Raw genomic sequence first — 23,618 nt, 5'->3', positions numbered from 1 at the left:
TTGGTGGGGAACGAACTAGAGAGAGTACTTTGCCCAGTAAGAGCTCTTAAGTACTATTTAAGACGGTCAAAGCCATTACGAGGACAATCAGAAGCTTTATGGTGTTCTATCAAGAAGCCTTCTCTACCGATGTCTAAGAACGCAGTTTCTTACTACATCAGGCTTCTGATTAGAGAAGCACATTCTCATCTGAAGGAAGAAGACCTTGCTTTGCTGAAGGTAAGGACACATGAAGTTAGAGCTGTCGCTACTTCAGTGGCCTTCAAACAGAACCGTTCTCTGCAGAGTGTTATGGATGCAACCTATTGGAGAAGCAAGTCAGTGTTCGCATCATTCTATCTCAAAGATGTCCAGTCTCTTTACGAGAACTGCTACACCCTGGGACCATTCGTAGCAGCGAGTGCAGTAGTAGGTGAGGGCTCAGCCACTACATTCCCATAATCCCATAACCTTTTTAATCTTTCTCTTGAATACTTTTTATTGTTGTTTTTTGGGTTGTACGGAAGGCTAAGAAGCCTTCCGCATCCTGGTTGATTTGGCGGGTGGTCAAATTCTTTCTTGAGAAGCACCTAGATTAGAGGTTGTGATGAGGTCCTTTAGTATGGGTTGCAGCCCTTCATACTTCAGCACCTAGGAGTCGTTCAGCATCCTAAGAGGACCGCTAGGCTCAGTAAGGAAGACGTACTTAAAAAAGGCAGAGTAATAGTTCAAGTCGACTTCCTTACCAGGTACTTATTTATTTTATGTTTGTTATTTTGAATAACTGCTAAAATGAAATATGGGATACTTAGCTTCTTATGTTAACATGTATGCTGGTCTCCACCCACCACCCTGGGTGTGAATCAGCTACATGATCATCGGTTAAGATTAATATTGAAAAATGTTATTTTCATTAGTAAAATAAATTTTTGAATATACTTACCCGATGATCATGAATTTAAGGACCCTCCCTTCCTCCCCATAGAGAACCAGTGGACCGAGGAGAAAATTGAGTTCTTGTTGACAAGAAGTACTTGAGTGTACCTACTCACAGATGGCGCTGTTGTGTACACCCCCACCTGTATAGCGATCGCTGGCGTATCCCGACCTTAGATTTCTGTCGGGCAACGGAGTTGACAGCTACATGATCATCGGGTAAGTATATTCAAAAATTTATTTTACTAATGAAAATAACATTTTATTGAAGTATATCTTTTATCCTTGTCATTTTATACAATTAACATGTTTTAATGTAAAATCTAAGAGTAAAGATGAAGATATAGATGTCATAGATAATTGTCATTTTGAAAATACAAAGTTTTACGAAAAAATCTTTTTGATATAAGTTGCATATGGCTGAAGAGACGGGTATAAATTTGGATAAGATGGTTCCCTTTTGTTTGCATTATCTACAGTATGTACACTCCAGCCATTTAATATTATTTTAATGGAAATTAGGTTTGGCGAACAGTGGTAGTAATTTGGCGGGGTTGGGGGGGGGGAAACAAAGTAGATATTTCAAAAATACTGTAGAAGAATTTTAGGTTATAAGTTGATAATAAGATAAATTTGCATTTTGATTTATTTGATATATTGACATTTGGATTTATCTTAGTTTTATCACTGTATTTTTAATACATTTCAGATTGTAACTATCCAACCCTTTCCTGGCAAAGCAGAGCAATGTGGAAAAATGAGAAGTTTCAGTTGGACCCCATCTCCCTGTGAAAGCCTCAAAAGATTCCTGTATAAACTAGTTATAATTTTCAAGGTAATATTCCTTTGTCTATAGGGACATGTAATGTTTGCTCTATTTACAGAGTTTATAAGATACAGTAGTTTTCTTGATATTGTAGAGATTGTAGATCTTTTGGTAAAATAAGTTTTAACCAGATTAAGAAATCATATATGAAAATTATTTTTCTAGTTTGAATAGTGCGCAAATAACCAGATTTAGGAGATACAGGATTCCCTTTTACCTATAATAATTGGGTTTCACTAGGGAATCTTTTTTTTTTCTTTATTTGTGGGAGAATACAGTGAATGGGTAAAATAGAGAAAGGCTGTATATCTAAACACACAAGTCTTTGATGATAAAAAAAAATACTCTAATCAAAATTGAATAATGTTAATGAAACACTGTGAAAACACTTGGGGGGACCGTTGCCAGATTTTCAGATGCATTGTAAACTTAATTTTCCATTACATTTTCTATGGAGTAGAGTAGTTCGTAGAAGTCTTCATCACAATAATGTATTATTACAAATGACTCGTTACTTAATTGAAATAATTATTCATTGGGTTTACTCTGCTTGATGGTTGCATCGCTAGTGATTAAACATTCTTACTGCTCCTATTTTCTGGCAAGTGTACTCTTTTCGCTACACATTTCATCCCTGTCGCCAAGTATTTCAGTGTTAGATATATATTGTACAAACTCGAAGGGGTAAATTTGCAAATGTCTGTAACCTTTTGGTTAAGCACTTCACTTATCTAAAATAGAATCATAAGTGGCAAGCATTGAAGGTTGGGGATGAATGTCATGCAGAAAACTATTTGCTAACTCTGGAGTTCCAATGTAATGTCTGGAGCTCCAATGTAGTAATGTCCATGAAACCAGCCAATAAAAATAATGTCTGGAGCTCCAATGTAGTAATGTCCATGAAACTAGCCAATAAACTCAAAAAGTGAGAAGCAACGTCCACTACACATCTGCACAACGTAATCCATGGCAGTCAGCTACCAACACGCACTTTCTTTGACATATGAATTCCAAAGTCACAGTTGACTTTATATTCTTGAAACAAAACAAACAATCAGTTTTCAATATTTAACTTAGCCGGTGATTATAATAGCTGCAACTCTGTTGCTCGATAGAAAAACTCTACGTAAAAATTCGCCAGCGATCGCTACACAGGTATGGGGTGTACTCAACAGCGCCATCTGTCGTTCAGATACCCATTACTCATTGTAAACAAAGAACTCAATTTTCTCTCTGTCGGGCTACCGGCAAGACCTACTAATTCGCTGTTGCTAACTGGATTTGTTTTCACAACTATTTGGTGAAGTACACTATTCTAGTTTTGAGCTTTCGCTATGCAGGTGTTTTATCTTCATCTTAAAACTTGAACTCGTTTTGGATAGATTTAATTATGGTAACAAAGAGAGTATGGACTTTCTTTGACTTTTAAATGGCCGACCCTTCCCTTAGACGGAAGTGTGTTTAGGCTTTTAGTAATTATCTTATCACGTTATAGATTTTGCTATATATATTTTATATCTCTCCGCCTTTATTAGGCCTCTTCGATTAACTTTCCATTTTTTATAAACATATAAAAATAAATTTTTAATGCTTTGTTTATATAGAACTTTCCTGAGAGTAGGCGGTCCTAACTTGGAAACCGAAGTTAATCAACGTTGAGCCCTATATATCGTCTTTAGCTTTTAAAGAGCTAAGGATTTAAAACTTTTTAAATGAAATATTTTATGAAAGAATTTCTTTGATAGTCTTCGTACTGTTTTCAAAGATGAACTAACGTTTAGTTTTTTATGCTACGCAGTTGTTGACGTTCAGGACGTTCAACATGCGCTCTATCGTTACGATAGAGAGAGAGTGTATCACGGTTTCACTTTGCAGTAAGAGTAAATCGATTCTGACGTTTTGTTCATTCTTTCTTAGCTTAAATGTTTTAAATTCTAATTTAAAGGAACTTTTTATTTGAAAAACCTTTCAGTTTTTTCCTTTAGTCAAATAACATGTTTTTTTTTTGACGATATATAATTGGGCTCTTCTCTTAGGTGCAAAATCAAGAGAGAAAGAGAGAGAGAGATAGAGACGGAGGGAGAGAGAGGAGAGAAAACGTTCCGTTCAAGCGGGTAACGTTGTTCTCGTGTTACTCACGTCCCTAGTCGCTGTACGGGGAGGAAGGATAAAACGTTTTTAGGTTTTTATTCTCGTCCCCAGGCTATGTGCGGTGAGAGATTGAAAACGTAGTTATATGAACTAGTGTTTAGTCTTTTTCCCAGCCACTGATTTTTCTTTTTATCTTAAAATATGTTTTCTGTTTTTTGCTGGTATTATGAGCTTGCATTATACGACTAATTTCGCAATTACTACCTTTTAATGAAGGGTAGAATTGTGTGTTTCAGGTAAAAATTAGTGCAAAACAGAAAATCGAAGTGATAAAGTGATATGCGCAAAGTGTTAGTGTTGCGTCCGAGGCGCAAAGTGTTACAGTGTTGCGTCCGAGGGTTCGTCTGTTCGTGCCTGTCGTTCACCTAGTCCGGGACCTCTTACAAGCTCCCAAGCCCAGGGGAGAAGTAATGTCAAACGACTTATGGGTTCGAGAGGCCTTGACCAACGAACAGACGTATTCCCTCTATGGTATCGGGTGTATCTTACCAAGATCTCCCCTACCATAAGACGAGAGAGACGTTGTTTCTCCTCGCCATCCGTAGGCTTTTCGCATAAGAAACCTGTCACAAGGTTTCGGAGCCCTTAAGCGAAAGTCAGTCCTTTCAGGACAGGTCCAGCGTCCTGGTTACAGCCATTAGGACAGCTCTGACCCTATGCAGTCATCGGATAACTGCTCGCCGCCTAACAAAAGCGTAACACAGACTCCGAGAGTCTTTTTTTGTAGGCAAAGTGTTGCGGTCACAGACGTTACCCTCGTCTATTACCACAACCATTTCCGTTGATCCTTAAGGGGTTGTATGGCAAAACATGCAGTATATGCTTGCCTCCCTTATGGAAGACTATTCTGCCGATTAGTCCGTTGAGTGTAGCCGTTTATCTCATCGATATCCTGGCTTTCAGCCAACCTAACGTTCCTTTGTGCTTATTGTTGACGTTGGCGTAGCTTAGTCACGTCAGTCAGGTTGTTTAGAACCACACTCGATGCGGTCTCGTGTGGTTTTTCAGCCGCATTTGGACGTTAGGCCACTGGCTGATGCTCCTGTTGACGTTCAAGACGTTCACTAACAATCTGAGTTGACTTGTTTTGACGCTGTGCGTCAACCTCCGCATTCTAGAGTTGTTTTGACTGCTCAGTCTAGGCAGTCAAAGCAGTCTCGAGTGGACGCTGTGCGTCCTCACGCACCTGTTGTGGTTGACAGTTCAGTTGTTGACAGTTCACAGACTGTCAAGCAGTTACATGACGTTGCGTTCTGGTCCGCTACTAATGCACCAGTAAGAGACTCCGCTTTTATCGGACAAGGTTCCTGTAGATAAGGAAGTTGCTGTTCTCCCTCCTACTGATATTCCCTTGAGGACTCTGTCAGATGGAGAGGAGCCTAAAGCTGCTTAGCCTTCTATGGACTTTAATTAAATCATGATGATTTTTTTAAGGATCTTCGTCCGGATCTTTTTGTAACTGCTGCTCCTCGTTCGCCTAAACGTCAGAGCTTACACTAGGCCTAGCTATTTCGAAGCCGTTGTTTTTAAGCTAGTGCTCTCTCGCTCTCCTAGAGAGCGTTACGTTGGCTAGGCGACTGGTTTTTCACCAGGAGGAGTTTGGGGGATACAGCCTTTGCTTTCCCTTCTTTTAAACTGGTTTATAGAGCGAGAGTCTGATATGACACGAGAGAAGTTCTCGGCTTGGGAGTTCATTACTCTGCCCAGATAGACTTCTCAGTTCTGGTAGACTCTCCCTGGCGCCTAGCCAGGAGACGCGCCAAGTTGTTTACAGGTCAACTTCACAGCTGTTGTCGAGCCTTTGAAGTTTTGCTGTACTATTATGTCACGCATAACAAGGCTTTCAGGGATGGTAAACGGTTCCGCCTCAGTCGCTAACCCCGTCTGTTGCCACACCTGCTCCCGTAGACCCTAAATGGGCTTTGCTGCAAGACATGCAGTCCAAGCTTGCGTCCTTGATAGAGGACTTAAATGCGGAGAAGAACTTTCTGGCCAACAACCTTCCAACCGGTCGGTTGTGCGCCCTGTTGACGCTGAGGTAACCTACTCGCGTCTGCCAGTTGAGGTGGTTACTCCACCGATGCGACCCAGTGTGGGTTGCCAGCCGCACGTTGACATTAAGCGACGCTCGGAGGTGGTTTTTGACGTTCAGGACGTTCAACAACCAGCAGAGGTGACTTGTTTTGACGCAGTGCGTCAACCTCAGCAACCCGGTAGGGTGTTGACTGCACAACCCAGACGGTCTAGACAGTCTCGGGTTAACGCTGTGCTTCCTCGCGCACTCATGGTTGTTGACAGTTCACAGACTGTGCAGCAGTTCCATGATATTGCGTCCGGCTCCGTCACGCATCCACCAGTGCGACCGGGTTCAGCGAGCCAGACGTTGCCCACTCCGTTGCTGTTTCCTCATCAGTTTCGGATGAGGAACCCTCTGATGAGGACGTTGCTGAACAACAAGACGATCAGCCCCCAGCCCTGCTATCCATCCAGAAGATGCTGAAGAAGGAACGCTGCTCAGTCAGGCTGTGGATGAGTCTGGTAGGGACACTGTCATCCGTGGATCAATTTGTGTCACTAGGAAGACTACACCTCCGTCCTCTTCAATACCATCTAGCTTTTCACTGGAAAAAGGACAAGACGCTAGAAGCGGTCTCGATCCCGGTTTCCGAAAAGATAGTCTTGTCTGACTTGGTGAAAGGACAATATCAACCTAAGAGAGGGTCTTCCCCTGGCTGTTCAGACTCCCAACCACGTTCTCTTCTCGGACGCATCGGACGTAGGCTGGGGTGCGACATTAGACGGTCGGGAATGCTCGGGGATATGGAACTCGAGTCAAAGGACAATGCATTTCAACTGCAAGGAGCTACTGGCAGTACGTCTGGCCTGGAAAAGCTTCAGGTCTCTCCTTCAAGGCAAAGTGGTGGAGGTGAACTCGGACAACACCACGGCTTTGGCGTACATCTCCAAGCAAAGAGGGACCTACTCTCTGACGTTGTACGAGATCGCAAGGGACCTCCTCACCTGGTCAAAAGGTCTAAACATATCACTAGTAACGAGGTTCATCCAAGGCAACTTGAATGTCATGGCAGATTGTCTCAGTCGGAAGGGACAAATAATTCCAACAGAATGGACCCTCCACAAGGATGTATGCAAGAGACTTTGGGCCACCTGGGGCCAGCCAACCATAGATCTCTTCGCAACCTCGATGACCAAGAGGCTCCCAATATTTTGCTCTCCAATCCCGGACCCAGCAGCAGTTCATATAGATGCCTTTCTCCTAGATTGGTCACATCTAGATCTATATGCATTCCCTCCGTTCAAGATTGTCAACAAGGTACTGCAGAAGTTCGCCTCTCACTAAGGGACAAGGTTGACGCTAGTTGCTCCCCTCTGGCCCGCGAGAGAATGGTTCACCGAGGTACTTCGATGGCTAGTAGACGTTCCCAGAACACTTCCCCTAAGGGTGGACCTTCTACGTCAGCCACACGTAAAGAAGGTACACCAAGGCCTCCACGCTCTTCGTCTGACTGCCTTCAGACTATCGAAAGACTCTCGAGAGCTAGAGGCTTTTCGAAGGAGGCAGCCAGAGCGATTGCTAGAGCAAGGAGTACATCCACCCTTAGAGTCTACCAAACGAAGTGGGAAATCTTCCGAAACTGGTGCAAGTCAGTATCCGTATCCTCAACCAGTACCTCTGTAACTCAAATAGCTGACTTCCTCTTATATCTGAGGAAAGAACGATCGCTTTCAGCTCCCACTATCAAGGGTTACAGAAGCATGTTGGCATCAGTCTTCCGTCGCAGAGGCTTAGATCTTTCCAACTATAAAGATCTACAGGACCTCCTTAAGTCTTTTGAGACCACGAAGGACCGTCGTTTGGTTACACCTGGTTGGAATTTAGACGTGGTACTAAGATTCCTTATGTCAGACAGGTTCGAGCCGTTACAATCAGCCTCCCTGAAAGATCTCACCTTAAAGACTCTTTTCCTGGTATGCTTAGCCACAGCTAAAAGAGTCAGTGAGATTCATGCCTTCAGCAAGAACATCGGATTCTAATCTGAAACGGCTACATGTGTAATATTTAGAATAGTAATATTACATGTTTAAAACAAATGACGTAATATGTCATGTTGGTTGGAAGAGCTGGCCGTGAGATTTGCTATGGTCAACTCAAATTGTGTACAGGATGTAAGATGCTAAGTTGTCATTCTTTCTTAGTGTCAACACATTGTCTCTTCGTGTGAAAGTTTGTGACGTCACCGGATGCAGGTGTCTTCCGATTCCGTCACTTATCCAAATTAAAGCAAGTGTACGATTTTTGGGATATCAGTAATTTGTTCAGTTCATATCAAAACTTCACCAGAATTGGTCATGTGGACCAACACAGCTTCCTCCAGTGATGGAGATGTTTAACTCAGTTGTTATTCACAATAAAACTTAAAAACTACTAAAATGTGTTCAGTAAACCATTCAAATACATTTGAAAACAACTCATACTCAAATGTGTGCTTAAGACAGTAGCACACCAATAAATGGTGGCAGCGATTAAACTCAAAGACAGCGGTTAAACTCTAAGAATTAGAGAAATATCTTCAAGACTTCAAAATAAATAGCTGTAAAACCAGAGATATATCTTCAAGACTTCAACATAAAAGCTGTGAAACCAGAGAATGATCTTCAAGACTTCAAAATAAAACTATCTACAAGAATCTACAATTTTGACTAAGTCCAACGAAAATGCTAACACCAACATATGTTAGTATACAAATAGAATCTTCAATCAACATCCTAGGAAACCCAAGGACTGGCATTCAACTATTGCAAAACATATCCAGGAAGACCTACATTCTACAAGAAACTAGAACGAGACATCGCTAACAAAACATCAAGAGAGAGAGAGAGAGAGAGACGACTCGACTTCATATGTAAGCTAAGTACAGAGATTTTGTATTCATTTCAGTTTGTGCAGTGAAGTGTAGTTATCACAAGTCGTTAGTCAATTATTACTGGGGTGAGTGAATTCCTAAACTTTGTTATAAGAAACTCCGAATTCTCATTTAGAATTTTTCTTTCTTTGTGCTAATTCCTTTTTCTTTCATAAACTCTTGGGGGGAAATGTATTGGGATTAGTAACATTGTTGGGGGAATTTTATTATACATATGCGTTTACGCAGTGGGCGTCTGTACTCATATAGATATTTTGATAGGATTGAAAGGGGTCAAAGAGATAGAAAAAAAAAGAATACAGCAGTCATGGCTCCTCCTGTCAGCCCTACCCCTGGACCTAGTGGTGTAGGCCAGGCTAATCCTCCTCCAATTGTGACGCTTGTAAATGCCAGGTCAGCAATCCTTCCTTTTCAAGGCCGTGTCAACGGGTTCTTGCCACAAAATGTGGAGTCATGGATTTCATCCGTTGATGCCCATTTAAATGCCAAACAAATCGTAGATCCTTTTGTACAATTACAAGAAGCTAAAAGTTTTATAGATTTTTCTAAGGGGGATGCGAGTGCGTATTTAAGAGGTGTTTCATTTCAGGAAGCAGTTACTTGGGATGATTTCAAAGTTAGGTTACGCGCGATCTATGGGGGTGAGGAAGCTTTGGATGTAGTGTTAACGTTACGAAATACACTTAATCAAGCCACTATGAATCGGCTTAATGTTGTTGAGAGAGCAGCTCTCATAGCTGATAGGCTTAACGAATATCAGGACATTTTAGGTAATTCCACTTGGGTTACTAACGATAATATCTCCGTGAAAGATTTTTTTACGATTAATGTATTTAACATGCATGACACTTATGTTGCCTGAAGCTTTAGTGCGGTGCTTTGATAAGAAGTTAATGCCTGCAAGTACGGAATTGGATGTCTATAAACAGATAAAGAAGCACATGTCCAAGTGTCCAGATCTCGATCCCGTGTTAACTCAAGTTTTTGCTAAGAATGAAACAAAACCACAAACAGTGAACGTAATTAATAATCCAGTAGCGGGAGTGACGTGTTACAACTGCAAACGTCAAGGTCACATAAGCGCAGACTGTAGAACGAAATTTTGTTCAGTTCACAACACAGGATCACACTCTTATAGTCAATGTTACGCGCGTAAGACACAACAATATCCTAGAAATACACAGTCAATTCCACAGTCAGTTCCATATGGAAATAAAAAGAAAAATCCTCATTTTAACAATAAGAAGAAACAACAAAATGTCAATGCAGTTCAGAGTCCGAAACAAACAAACACTTCTTCAAATATCGCTGAGCCTGGGCCGTCAAACCAGACCTCGCAAAGTCAGCCTAATTTTCAGAATGTGCAGAGCAAAGCAAATACCACATAGTTAACTCTAGAGGGGAAGAGAGTGATGTTGGGTCAAGGTCATTTATGTCAACATCAATAGTATTGAACAATCAATTTAATGTTTTATCAGATAATTGTGAGACAATAGATTTTCCTATGAAACACACGGCCGAATTAAGTAAAACAGTGCATGCTCCCGTAGATTTGCAACGAATTCATACAATAATAAGCCAAAATGAGTTACGGCCAACCTTATATGCTGTAAATTTAGAACACAAATCCTTTACGTTATTTTTTGACTCTGGTAGTCCACGTAATATTATGGATTTGAAGACGCATCATTTGTTGTTTTCAAACTTTCCGATTGAAAAATCAGGAATCAGACTTTCAGGTATAGGAAATAATGAATTAAACGTCATAGGCATAACTCATATTCAGTTCAGAGTCGGTAATCGCACGTTTGCCGATACATTTGTTGTAGTGAAAAACATTAATATGTATCCAGCTGTAATTATAGGATACCCATCTATGGGAAATCAAAACATTATCTTAGCTCCTGCAAAGCACGGCGTGTATATCAAAGGGAAATTCTATAAGTCTTCTAATACTTTAAAGTCAGTTTTGGATAAAAAGGAGACGACAAATGTAACCGTAACGTACGTTGAAGAACCAATAACTTGTCTCACTAATAAAGAAATAATGTACGCGACCCAGCAGAATTCTCGTTCACCCGTAATATCATCTTGCACGCAATATATCGAACCAAACATACCTTCGAATTTAATAGTGCAAATAAAGAAAACACTACCGGGATCTGAAATATTAATCCTTTCCGATACTTTGAAAACCAACGGATTGTCTGTCACACAAGCTATTTATACAGTAGGCTCACATCAGCAATGTAATATCGAAGTCTGTAATCATTTAAATAACACTTTAGTAATTCACAAAAATCAACATATCTTGGATGTAGAAGTTTATAAACATCGTATTCTTACCGTTGCTGAAATCAATCACTCTCAATCAGTTGCGGATGAATCCCTTTTACGATCTATTAAAAATAAAATCAGTAAGGACATTCAAGACGAAGAAATTCAGCAGAAAATTTTTGAACTTTTAAATAAATATACAGATGTCTTTTCCACTACGGATGGATCCTTAGGAAAAACAGATGTGATCGAGCATCAAATAAGGTTAAAAGACAAACAGAAAATTATATATGTACCCTCGTACAGACTCCCTATGAAATTCCAGAATGAAATAAATGATGAAGTAGGTAAAATGTTAGAGGAAGGAGTCATTAGAAAATCAAATAGCCCTTATAATTTTCCTTTAATAGTTGTACCGAAAAAAGATCGAACATGGCGTATCTGCGTCGACTTTCGTCGTCTAAACGAGGAAACGATCCCTGATCGATTCCCAGTGCCATGTACTGACGATATTTTGTCTTTGTTAGGTCAGAATAAATATTTTACCAGTTTGGACTTACTTAAAGGCTTTCACCAGATATCATTAGAAGAAGATAGTATCCCATACACAGCCTTCAGCACAGCCAGGGGACATTATGAATTTTTACGGATGCCTTTTGGTTTACGTTGTGCTCCTATAACATTTACAAGAATGATTAACATAGTGTTTGGAGACTTGTTAGGGGATATATTGCATGCCTATATGGATGATCTTGTAATCTTTTCCAACACCTTAGAAGAACATCTACGTAAGTTAGAACTAGTACTACAGAGATTAAGACAACATAACTTAAGGGTAAAGATTAGTAAGTGTGAATTTTTCAAAACAGAATTGATATATTTGGGTTTCATGGTGTCAAGCCAAGGTCTTAAAGTAGTCCATGATAAGGTGTCGGCTATACGTAATTTTCCCATACCTACTAATGTCAAGGGAATACAGCAATTTCTGGGTTGTAGTGGATATTACAGGCGTTTTATACGCAACTATTCAATAATAGCCGCTCCTTTAACTGATCTTACGGAGAAGGGCGTAGATTTCATATGGTCTGAGCAACATCAACAGGCGTTTAATACTTTGAAAGATGAACTGTGTAGTTCTCCTATCTTAAAATTTCCTGACTTCGGTAAGGAATTCTTCATTGCAACAGACGCCTCAGACTTAGGAGTAGGAGGGGTATTGCTTCAGCAATATGATAAACAGTTTTTCCCGATAGCTTTCTATTCTCGAAAATTGAGAACTTCCGAAAGTAAGTATGCAGTAATAGACAAGGAAGGACTAGCTATTGTTAATTCGCTAGTGCATTTTAAGTTCATAATTTACGGTTATCCCGTTAAGGTTCTTACTGACCATAAACCACTAACAGAGTTCTTTAAAGGCTTCAATCACAGCCCTAAACGAACTCGGTGGCATTTAATCATTCAAGATTTTGGCGCAAGAATCGGGTATTTACCTGGGAAAGCAAATATCATTGCGGATGCATTATCACGCAACCCCGTGTCATCTTGTACGGAGTCTTTAGCTGAATTAATAGATATATCAACATCCATGCCTATTGTAAAAACAATATCTGAACAAGAAGATTTAGGCTGGAGTGCTGAATTGTTACAGACTGAGCAAAGAAAAGATCAGAAAATAGAAACAATTATAAATGCTTTGAAAGGCAATCATAAAGAAAAAGAATATATAAAGTATAAGCAGCAGAATTATGTAATCAAAGATAATATTCTGTGTAGGACTGTGACAAGGAAAACCCGCAATACACCACATGTAACTAACGACCAGGTAGTAGTACCAAACTCACTTGTTTCCACTGTCCTGAATTGGTTGCATTCAAATCCATTACATGGACACCCTGGGTTCTCATTAATGTCACAGAAAGCCAAATCATTGTTTTATTGGCATACAATGCTTACAGATATAAAAAGACACATAGCTAATTGTCGCACATGTCAGGAAAACAAAGGGCATACGAAAACACCTGTTAGCTTAGGAGCTTATCCTGTTCCCAATCAACCCTTTGAAAGAATACATTTAGATTTGTTAACAGGATTTTACGAGTCAGACAGAGGAAATAAGCACCTCTTAGTGATTATAGATGCTTTAACTCGATATACAGAACTAATAGCGCTTAAAACTAAAACTGCGATTGAATGCGCTAGGAAGTTTTACGAGTGTTACATTTGTAAACATGGAATTCCACACATGATAATCTCAGACTCGGGTGGTGAATTTAATAATCACTTTCTTATCTCATTGTGTGAATTCCTCAACATAAAGAAGGTCAATACCATGATATATCACCCAGAGTCGAATGGGCTAGTGGAAAGAGCAAATAGGAAGATATTAAATATATTAAGGGTAACACTAGGGGGATCAGACCCCAACTGGGATATTGCAATACCGGCGGCACTGAGTACTCTGAATCATTCATATCATATATCAATTAAAATGTCACCGCATGAAGCATTGTATGGTACCCCAGTTAGAACACCTTTCCATGTATTAACTCCTACAACTAATCTATCAAATCCTTTAAAAGAATGTATAAATGCAAGTATAAGTCGATATGATATCCTTCGAAAGAATTTAGAAGAATCACAAATCATAATGAAAAGGAATCATGATAAAATAGCGAAACCAACTAAAACATATACCGTGGGTGATAACATCTATATTCAAATCAATGTCAGAAAAGGGCTCAACTATAAACTAACACCTAAGTTTGAAGGCCCATTTAACATTTTGGAAATATTAACGGCCAATAGGTTTAGAATTCAAAACGTAGCCCAACCCACGGATGAGAGAATAGTACCATTGTCTCACATAAGAAATTAAAAAGAAGTGAGGAAAAATTTTAATTTTTGTAACTAAAAAGTTTTCTTTTTAATACAGGAGTAATTACATATATTTTTTCTCGTTACAGGTTTCCAAGATGAATTTTTTGTTGTTGGGAGTGATATTGTTCGCTCAGACATTTTTTTCGTATGGGATGAGTTCTAAGACTAAGAATATATATTTTAAATATGGCAATATAGTTGAAAGACAAGAAGACATTTTTATTACATCAACCAACGTAATTGTCGAAGTGCATATGCAAGCAATTTTTCTTCAAGAGAATGATGTCACTAGCTTAAGAACCGCCATTTCAAGGTTTTCTGCATCATTGGATGAGTTGCATAGGAGACATTTTCATTTGACTACTAAGAGTTTGCTTGGATCAACATTAAAAGTTGCAGAGATGCTATCTGATGACTTGAAAAATAAGACTGGAGAGACAGGATCTTTGGCTTATGACCTTTTGATGTGGACTGTAGGACACGAACAAAAAGAAAGACGGAATCCGTTCATTTATGCTGCATTAAGCATCTTTGGGTCTGTTGCAAGTTTAGGTTTAGGACTTTCCAATCGTCTTAAAATTAGTAATCAAAATAAGAAAATTGAGTTCTTGACTCATAAAGATGAATTGATTATGTCAGAACTAAGGGATCAGTTAGCTTCAATCAATAAAATTATGGATTTGTTAAATGAACATTCAGATAATATCGTTCAAATTATGGAAGTACAGGATTTGTTAGCAACATTAACGTATTATGATTCAAAGATAGATCACATACATAACAGAATTGCACATTTCATTGAGAAATCCAAGGATTATGTAGAAATTATCACGTTAGCAACTAAAGGTGTATTGTCGCCCCATTTGTTGCCTATACGTTACTTAAAATTAGTTCTGGAGAACACTAGGGATAAACTAGGCTATGTTCCTTTGTTAGACGAACATAGGTTAGAATTTTATTACAGCCTAATTACAGTAAACGTAGATAATAACAAGATTAGGATTACAATTCCCTTTGATTCTTCTGATGCCTGGCAATCTTACAGGATATCACCATTTCCGACTTTCATGACGAATCACTCAAATCCAGTAATATCCAGTTTGACAGGACACGTATTGATTTCCCCAGACAAGGAAACATATACGGTCATTAAAGACTTGAATCAATTAACTCACTGTTCAGACGCAATGGATAGAAAAATATGTACAGCTGACTCATTTGAATTCCGTAAAAACTTGATGGATTCATGCGAGTTAGGTATAGTGCTAGACGGTGCTCTCTCCCATACAAGTGAAAATTGTCTGGATAAGCTTTATCCCTTTGACAATAAAGAATTCAATTGCAGACTAAATAATGGCTCGTGGATACGATACGACAAGGACGGCTTCAATGTATCATGCCCTGACGGATCCACATCCTACAACCACATCTTCGTCGCAGCAGATGGCTGTATCGGGACTTCCCCGAATTCCATGGTGACTGGCCTACGGACAATCATCAGAGAACGTGCTTACTTCGCGAACTTCACGTGGACCTCTACAACGCCCGCACTTCCTCTCCCCTATAAAGGAAGTGTGGCGAAACGCTTAATGAAACTTACCGAAAAGGACCACCTGTCGCCGACTTACAAAGAGATTCTTCACCCTATATTACTAGCAGGTTTATTTGGAACGGCGTTAATTTTTATCGCCGTGAACATCCTTGTTTGGCGTAGGTTACGGCACAGCAAGCAGCTACAAAGGAACGAGTTGAATAGCCCTGACAATACCCCTTACTTGATCCAGTTCAAAGCTGTATGAGTGGCCACCTCATTCGCTAAGGGAGTAATTTGTCAGGATGATGTTTGTATGAAAAGCTGATTAGTACGCTAGTAATATGTAATTAAAGAAATTCTCTACATTTGCATTGTTAAAAATACATTTAAAATAACATTTAAAAAAATAAATAAAATAAAAAAGGATATAAATCATTTTTTTCTCTCGGCATCTAATAAAAATATATAAGCCGGAATGTTAAAAAAGAAAAGAGAAAAAAAAAAAAAAAGAAAAAAATATATAAGATATATAACAGAATCTATGGGCATCTAATAAAATGTATCAGCCCTATATATAAATATATATATATATATATGTACGAAACCGTGGTACGTGTACGTACCAGGAATTTGTATTTGTGCACTAAAAATTGAGTATCTTGTTTCTGACAAAGGTAACAATTATTCTTTATCAAGTTACCGAATCATTTGTAAGTCAGAATTTGTTTTGTTTTTTGGTACCATGTAATCATTTGCTAGCAATGTACCATATATATGATCTTGGTTTTATCATGCATTTTTCTTTTTGCTTTGGTAATATCTTTTTTGTATGCATTATTGTTATTAGTTTTGATGTGCCTATTTGGACATTCGTCCTCAGTTGGATATAGCTAGTTTTGGACAATGAATGATACGTATGTCCAGTCACACCTAATAACCATGTTTCGGCTTGTTGTTAAATTTTTGTAAAAAAATTGAGATAGCTGGCCGAGCTTATGTAATATTTAGAATAGTAATATTACATGTTTAAAACAAATGACGTAATATGTCATGTTGGTTGGAAGAGCTGGCCGTGAGATTTGCTATGGTCAACTCAAATTGTGTACAGGATGTAAGATGCTAAGTTGTCATTCTTTCTTAGTGTCAACACATTGTCTCTTCGTGTGAAAGTTTGTGACGTCACCGGATGCAGGTGTCTTCCGATTCCGTCACTTATCCAAATTAAAGCAAGTGTACGATTTTTGGGATATCAGTAATTTGTTCAGTTCATATCAAAACTTCACCAGAATTGGTCATGTGGACCAACACAGCTTCCTCCAGTGATGGAGATGTTTAACTCAGTTGTTATTCACAATAAAACTTAAAAACTACTAAAATGTGTTCAGTTTGACAGGACACGTATTGATTTCCCCAGACAAGGAAACATATACGGTCATTAAAGACTTAAATCAATTAACTCACTGTTCAGACGCAATGGATAGAAAAATATGTACAGCTGACTCATTTGAATTCCGTAAAAACTTGATGGATTCATGCGAGTTAGTTATAGTGCTAGACGGTGCTCTCTCCCATACAAGTGAAAATTGTCTGGATAAGCTTTATCCCTTTGACAATAAAGAATTCAATTGCAGACTAAATAATGGCTCGTGGATACGATACGACAAGGACGGCTTCAATGTATCATGCCCTGACGGATCCACATCCTACAACCACATCTTCGTCGCAGCAGATGGCTGTATCGGGACTTCCCCGAATTCCATGATGACTGGCCTACGGACAATCATCAGAGAACGTGCTTACTTCGCGAACTTCACGTGGACCTCTACAACGCCCGCACTTCCTCTCCCCTATAAAGGAAGTGTGGCGAAACGCTTAATGAAACTTACCGAAAAGGACCACCTGTCGCCGACTTACAAAGAGATTCTTCACCCTATATTACTAGCAGGTTTATTTGGAACGGCGTTAATTTTTATCGCCGTGAACATCCTTGTTTGGCGTAGGTTACGGCACAGCAAGCAGCTACAAAGGAACGAGTTGAATAGCCCTGACAATACCCCTTACTTGATCCAGTTCAAAGCTGTATGAGTGGCCACCTCATTCGCTAAGGGAGTAATTTGTCAGGATGATGTTTGTATGAAAAGCTGATTAGTACGCTAGTAATATGTAATTAAAGAAATTCTCTACATTTGCATTGTTAAAAATACATTTAAAATAACATTTAAAAAAATAAATAAAATAAAAAAGGATATAAATCATTTTTTTCTCTCGGCATCTAATAAAAATATATAAGCCGGAATGTTAAAAAAGAAAAGAGAAAAAAAAAAAAAAGAAAAAAATATATAAGATATATAACAGAATCTATGGGCATCTAATAAAATGTATCAGCCTTATATATATAATATATATATATATATATATGTACGAAACCGTGGTACGTGTACGTACCAGGAATTTGTATTTGTGCACTAAAAATTGAGTATCTTGTTTCTGACAAAGGTAACAATTATTCTTTATCAAGTTACCGAATCATTTGTAAGTCAGAATTTGTTTTGTTTTTTGGTACCATGTAATCATTTGCTAGCAATGTACCATATATATGATCTTGGTTTTATCATGCATTTTTCTTTTTGCTTTGGTAATATCTTTTTTGTATGCATTATTGTTATTAGTTTTGATGTGCCTATTTGGACATTCGTCCTCAGTTGGATATAGCTAGTTTTGGACAATGAATGATACGTATGTCCAGTCACACCTAATAACCATGTTTCGGCTTGTTGTTAAATTTTTGTAAAAAAATTGAGATAGCTGGCCGAGCTTATGTAATATTTAGAATAGTAATATTACATGTTTAAAACAAATGACGTAATATGTCATGTTGGTTGGAAGAGCTGGCCGTGAGATTTGCTATGGTCAACTCAAATTGTGTACAGGATGTAAGATGCTAAGTTGTCATTCTTTCTTAGTGTCAACACATTGTCTCTTCGTGTGAAAGTTTGTGACGTCACCGGATGCAGGTGTCTTCCGATTCCGTCACTTATCCAAATTAAAGCAAGTGTACGATTTTTGGGATATCAGTAATTTGTTCAGTTCATATCAAAACTTCACCAGAATTGGTCATGTGGACCAACACAGCTTCCTCCAGTGATGGAGATGTTTAACTCAGTTGTTATTCACAATAAAACTTAAAAACTACTAAAATGTGTTCAGTAAACCATTCAAATACATTTGAAAACAACTCATACTCAAATGTGTGCTTAAGACAGTAGCACACCAATACATGTTCTCTACAACTTGGTTTTCTAGCCAAAAACGAGCTGCCTTCTCGACCTTGGCCAAAATCGTTCGATATTCCAAGCTTATCGTATGGTTGGAAATGAACTAGAAAGAGTCTTATGCCCTGTAAGAGCTCTTAAGTTCTATTTAAAACGAACTAAACCTTTACGAGGCCAATCTGAAGCTTTATGGTGTTCAGTTAAGAAACCATCCTTGCCTATGTCAAAGAATGCTTTATCCTAATTTATCAGACTGTTAATACGAGAAGCTCATTCCCATCTGAATGAGGAAGACCAAGCTTTGCTGAAGGTAAGGACACACGAAGTTGAACTGTCGCAACTTCCGTGGCCTTTAAACAAAATAGATCTCTGCGAAGTATAATCGACGCAACCTATTGGAGAAGCAAGTCAGTGTTCGCGTCTTTTTATCTTAAGGATGTCCAGTCTCTTTACGAGAACTGCTACACTCTGGGACCATTCGTAGCAACGAGTGCAGTAGTGGGTGAGGGCTCAACCACTACAATTCCCTAATTGCATAACCTTTTTAATCTTTCTCTTGAAATGTTTTTATTGTTGTTTTTGGGTTGTCCGGAAGGCTAAGAAGCCTTTCGCATCCTAGTTGATTTGGCGGGTGGTCAAAGTCATTTCTTGAGAAGCGCCTAGATTAGAGGTTTTGATGAGGTCCTGTTGTATGGGTTGCAACCCTTGATACTTCAGCTCCTAGGGGTCGCTCAGCATCCTAAGAGGATCGCGAGGCTCCGTAAGGAAGACGTACTTAAAAAGGCAGAGTAATTGTTCAAGTCGACTTCCTTACCAGGTACCTGTTTATTTTTTTTAGTTATTTTGATAACTTCTAAAATGAAATAAAAATTCTTAGCTCATATGATGTAAACATATTTTGCTGGTCTCTACCCACCCCCCTGGGTGTGAATCAGCTATTATAATCACCGGCTAAGTTAAATATTGAAAAATGTTATTTTGATAATAAAATAAATTTTTGAATATACTTACCCGGTGATTATAAATTAAAGGACCCTCCCTTCCTCCCCAATAGAGACACAGTGGACCGAGGAGAAAATTGAGTTCTTTGTTTACAATGAGTAATGGGTATCTGAACGACAGATGGCGCTGTTGAGTACACCCCCTACCTGTGTAGCGATCGCTGGCGAATTTTTACGTAGAGTTTTTCTGTCGAGCAACAGAGTTGCAGCTATTATAATCACCGGGTAAGTATATTCAAAAATTTATTTTATTATCAAAATAACATAGTTCACCAAAAACAGGGTGACAAGGCATTTTTACATGTGCATTGACAAAAAACAACATACCTTAGGGAGAAAAACTAACATGGCAGTGCCAGTACAACCTTTCTGTAATTCAGTTTGTGGACGGTTAGAATAACTTTTTCGTATGGATCTTCTAAAGATATAGAAGTACAAGAAATAGATCTGAATTTGTTTGAAACTGTAATGATACTGATTTTTCTCCAAATTATCCACTGGTTCAGATTTCATCTAATTTTTGTAATGAGAATCTTTTTCACTAATTTCCCTTTTCTTTAGTTTCACCATTTTCACACAGCTCAATCTTCATCCTTCATAGAAAAATTAGATTTAAAATCCACACTTTAACTTCGGTTGTCTTATTGTCAAAAGTGAAATTAAAATAGTTTGGTATGATTGTAGTATTCTGTGAGTACATTGGTTTTAGAAATTTATGATTAAAACTTAACAAATGTATATATAAACCTGCTATAAAAATTTCTCATGCATGCTTCTAAGCAAGAGGAAATTTTCACTAGAGAAAGTAAAGTAAATCTCTCCATTAGAAATTATTAATTTCAAAAGTAAAAAGTAAGATAGGCAAAACAATTTTTGTACAATATACATCAACACGTACACAACTACCTTTGACAAACAGCATCCTATACAATAAACAGTGGCTTTTCAGTGGTCATTAACGTTATTCAGCACATTGCAAAATGTTTTTATTAATTTTGTATTCTATGTGAATGTTGTGCAAGAATGATAAAATCTTGTGTTAATATAAAAACTTATTATATTTTACAGGTCCCCCAAGAGATGTTATATACAGGAAAAACTTTCCTTCACAGTTGCAAATGGTCCGTTGACTGTTTATAACTTCCCAGCAGAAATCATTGCATCGTGCCAAGAATAGTTGAATGGTTTGAATTTCACAAGTTTAATATGTACACAGGTAGGAACAAAATATTATGTAGTTTCCCTTCCGTCATCATGTTTGCTAGCATTGCTGATAGACCAAATGAGGCATAATATAAGATAATACTGTCGTCTTCCCTCTAAGCCATCTAATGTACAATGTACAAGGTTATATTCTAAGCATTGAAATAAATATACATGTGATAGTAGACTTGCACACTAGAGTATGTATTATCATTTTGAGTTATTGACCCTGTTGAATTTTTTGACATTTCACCATTTTGCATTCATTTAGTGGTTGTCTTTGGTTATGCACATATTTTATTGGGTACTTTGTCATATCTACTGTAATTTGTATACTGCATTAAATTACAAAACAGCATTTTGCTACTATATTGCCTAGATATTACCTCATCAGTTCTTTATTTATACAGTACTGCATAAGCATAAGTAACCTAACTGTAAGTGAAAGGTCAGAATATACCGAATGTGAGTAGAGGTTAGCTTAATCAATCCTGGTAAGGAATAACTTGTGTTTTCACCAGTATAAATGACTATTAACAATATAAATTTACTCTATTGTATGACAGGTATAATACTTGGACAAGGCTATATAATATACTGTATATGGAATATTGCAGGTAGGACACAAATAGAAGTAAATTACAATTCAATGTTACATTGTTACAGTATGACAGCAAAGCATATTTTGCCTTTCAAATGTTTAGTCAATGAAGTTAACATTGTAAGTTTATTAAATAAATAGTATATCTTCCATCCCTGTCATTTTACAGTTTACATGTAATGCTTAAATAAGGGTAAAGATAGTCATTAAAGATGTCATAGATAGTTATCATTTTAAAAATACTAACTTGAAAAAGAAATCTATTTTATGTAAGTTGCATATGGCTGAAGAAACTGATATAAATTGGGAAAAGATGGTTCCCTTGGTTAGCATTTTCTACAGTATATACACTCCAGCCATTTAATACCATCTTAATAGAAGTTATGGTTGGCGAACAGTAGTTGTAATTTTATGGGGGAAAACAAAATGGATATTTGAAAAATAATGAAACTTTTAGATAATAAGTTGATAGTAAAATAAATTGATATTTTGATTTAATAAATTGACATTTAGATTTATCTTAGTTTTATCACTGTATTTTTACTACATTTCAGATTGTAACTATCCAACCCTTTCCTAGCAAAGCAGAGCAATGTGGAAAAATGAGAAGTTTCAGTGGGAACCCATCCACCAGTGAAAGCCTCAAGAGATTCCTGTATAAACTAGTTATAATTTACAAGGTAATTTTCCTTTGTATATAGGGACATGTAATGTTTACTCTATTTACAGAGTTTATAAAATAGTTTTCTTGATATTGTAGAGATTGTAGATCTTTTGGTAAAATTAGTTTTAACCAGATTAAGATATCAGAAATGAAAATATTTTTTCTAGCTTGGATAGTGCGCTTTCAACGAATTTAACCTTTTTTTTTCTACCGCAAATAACCAGATTTAGGAGATACAGGATTCCTTTCAACACTAATAATGGGGTTTCACTGGGGATTCAGATTTTTCATGGGAAAATACATCAAATGTTTAAAATAGAGAAGCTTTGTAACCTAAACACACTAGTTTGATAAAAAAAATGTACTGTAATCAAAATTGAATAATAATAATTAAATAAGGTCAAAACACTTGTCAGGGGGGGATCGTAGCAGTCTTCATCACAATAATGTATTATTACAAATGCCTCTTTACTTAATTGAGATAAATATTTATTGGGTTTACTCTGCTTTATGGTTGCTTTGCTAGTGATTAAACTTTCTTACTGCTCCTATTTTCTGGCAAGTGCTCTCTTTTTCGCTACACATTTTATCTCTGTGCCCAAGTATTTCAGTGTTAGATATATATTGCACAAACTCAAGGGATAAATTGGCAAATGTCTGTAACCATTTGGTTAAGCACTTCACTTATCTAAAATAGAATCATAAATTGCAAACATTGAAGGGTTGAGTTTAATGTCATGCAGAAAACTTTTAGCTACTTCTAGAGTTCCTTTTTAATGTCCACGAAACCAGCCAATACACTCAAAAGTTAGAAGCAACAACCACTACACACCTGCACAAAGTAATCCATGACAGTCAGCTACTGACTCACTTTTTTTAGGACGTATAAATTCCAGAATCACAGTTAATTTTGATATTCTTGAAAGAAAGCAAACAATCAAGAGTTCAGCAGATTTACCGTACCCATACTTCATAACAAAGAACCGAGGACAAGTAGCCATTTTTACTGAGTGTGCATAACATGGCAGTGTCAGTACAACCTTGGGATAACAACAGGAACAACCTCTCTATAACTTTTAGTTTGTGGAAGGTTAGAGTAACTTTTTCGTATGAATCTTCTAAAGATACGAAAATAAAAGAAATAGATTCGAATTTGGTTGAAACTGTAATGACACTGATTTTTAAATATTTAACTTAGCCGGTGAATATATAGCTGCAACTCTGTTGCTCGACAGACAAAAAACTGTACAAAAAACTCGCCAGCGATCGCTACACAGGTTGCGGGTGTGCCCATCAGCACCAACTGTTGGCCAGATACCATACTCAATGTAAACAAAGACTCAATTTCTTC

At 37.7% G+C, this 23,618-nt stretch overlaps 1 long non-coding RNA gene across 1 annotated transcript in view; it reads left to right on the top strand.

Moving 5' to 3' along the window:
• The first annotated feature begins 1,624 nt into the window (after positions 1-1,624).
• Positions 1,625-23,618, top strand: part of LOC137650627 (uncharacterized) — a 37,446-nt gene continuing 15,452 nt past the window's right edge. The window contains exons 1-3 of the long non-coding RNA XR_011046013.1: positions 1,625-1,750; positions 20,868-21,015; positions 22,158-22,283. This is a non-coding gene — a long non-coding RNA (uncharacterized lncRNA). The remainder of the gene's footprint in view (positions 1,751-20,867; positions 21,016-22,157; positions 22,284-23,618) is intronic.

The sequence above is a fragment of the Palaemon carinicauda genome, chromosome 12 (assembly GCF_036898095.1).
Source record: "Palaemon carinicauda isolate YSFRI2023 chromosome 12, ASM3689809v2, whole genome shotgun sequence".
Classification (NCBI taxonomy): domain Eukaryota; kingdom Metazoa; phylum Arthropoda; class Malacostraca; order Decapoda; family Palaemonidae; genus Palaemon; species Palaemon carinicauda.
This window is presented reverse-complemented; position numbering and strand designations above follow the sequence as displayed.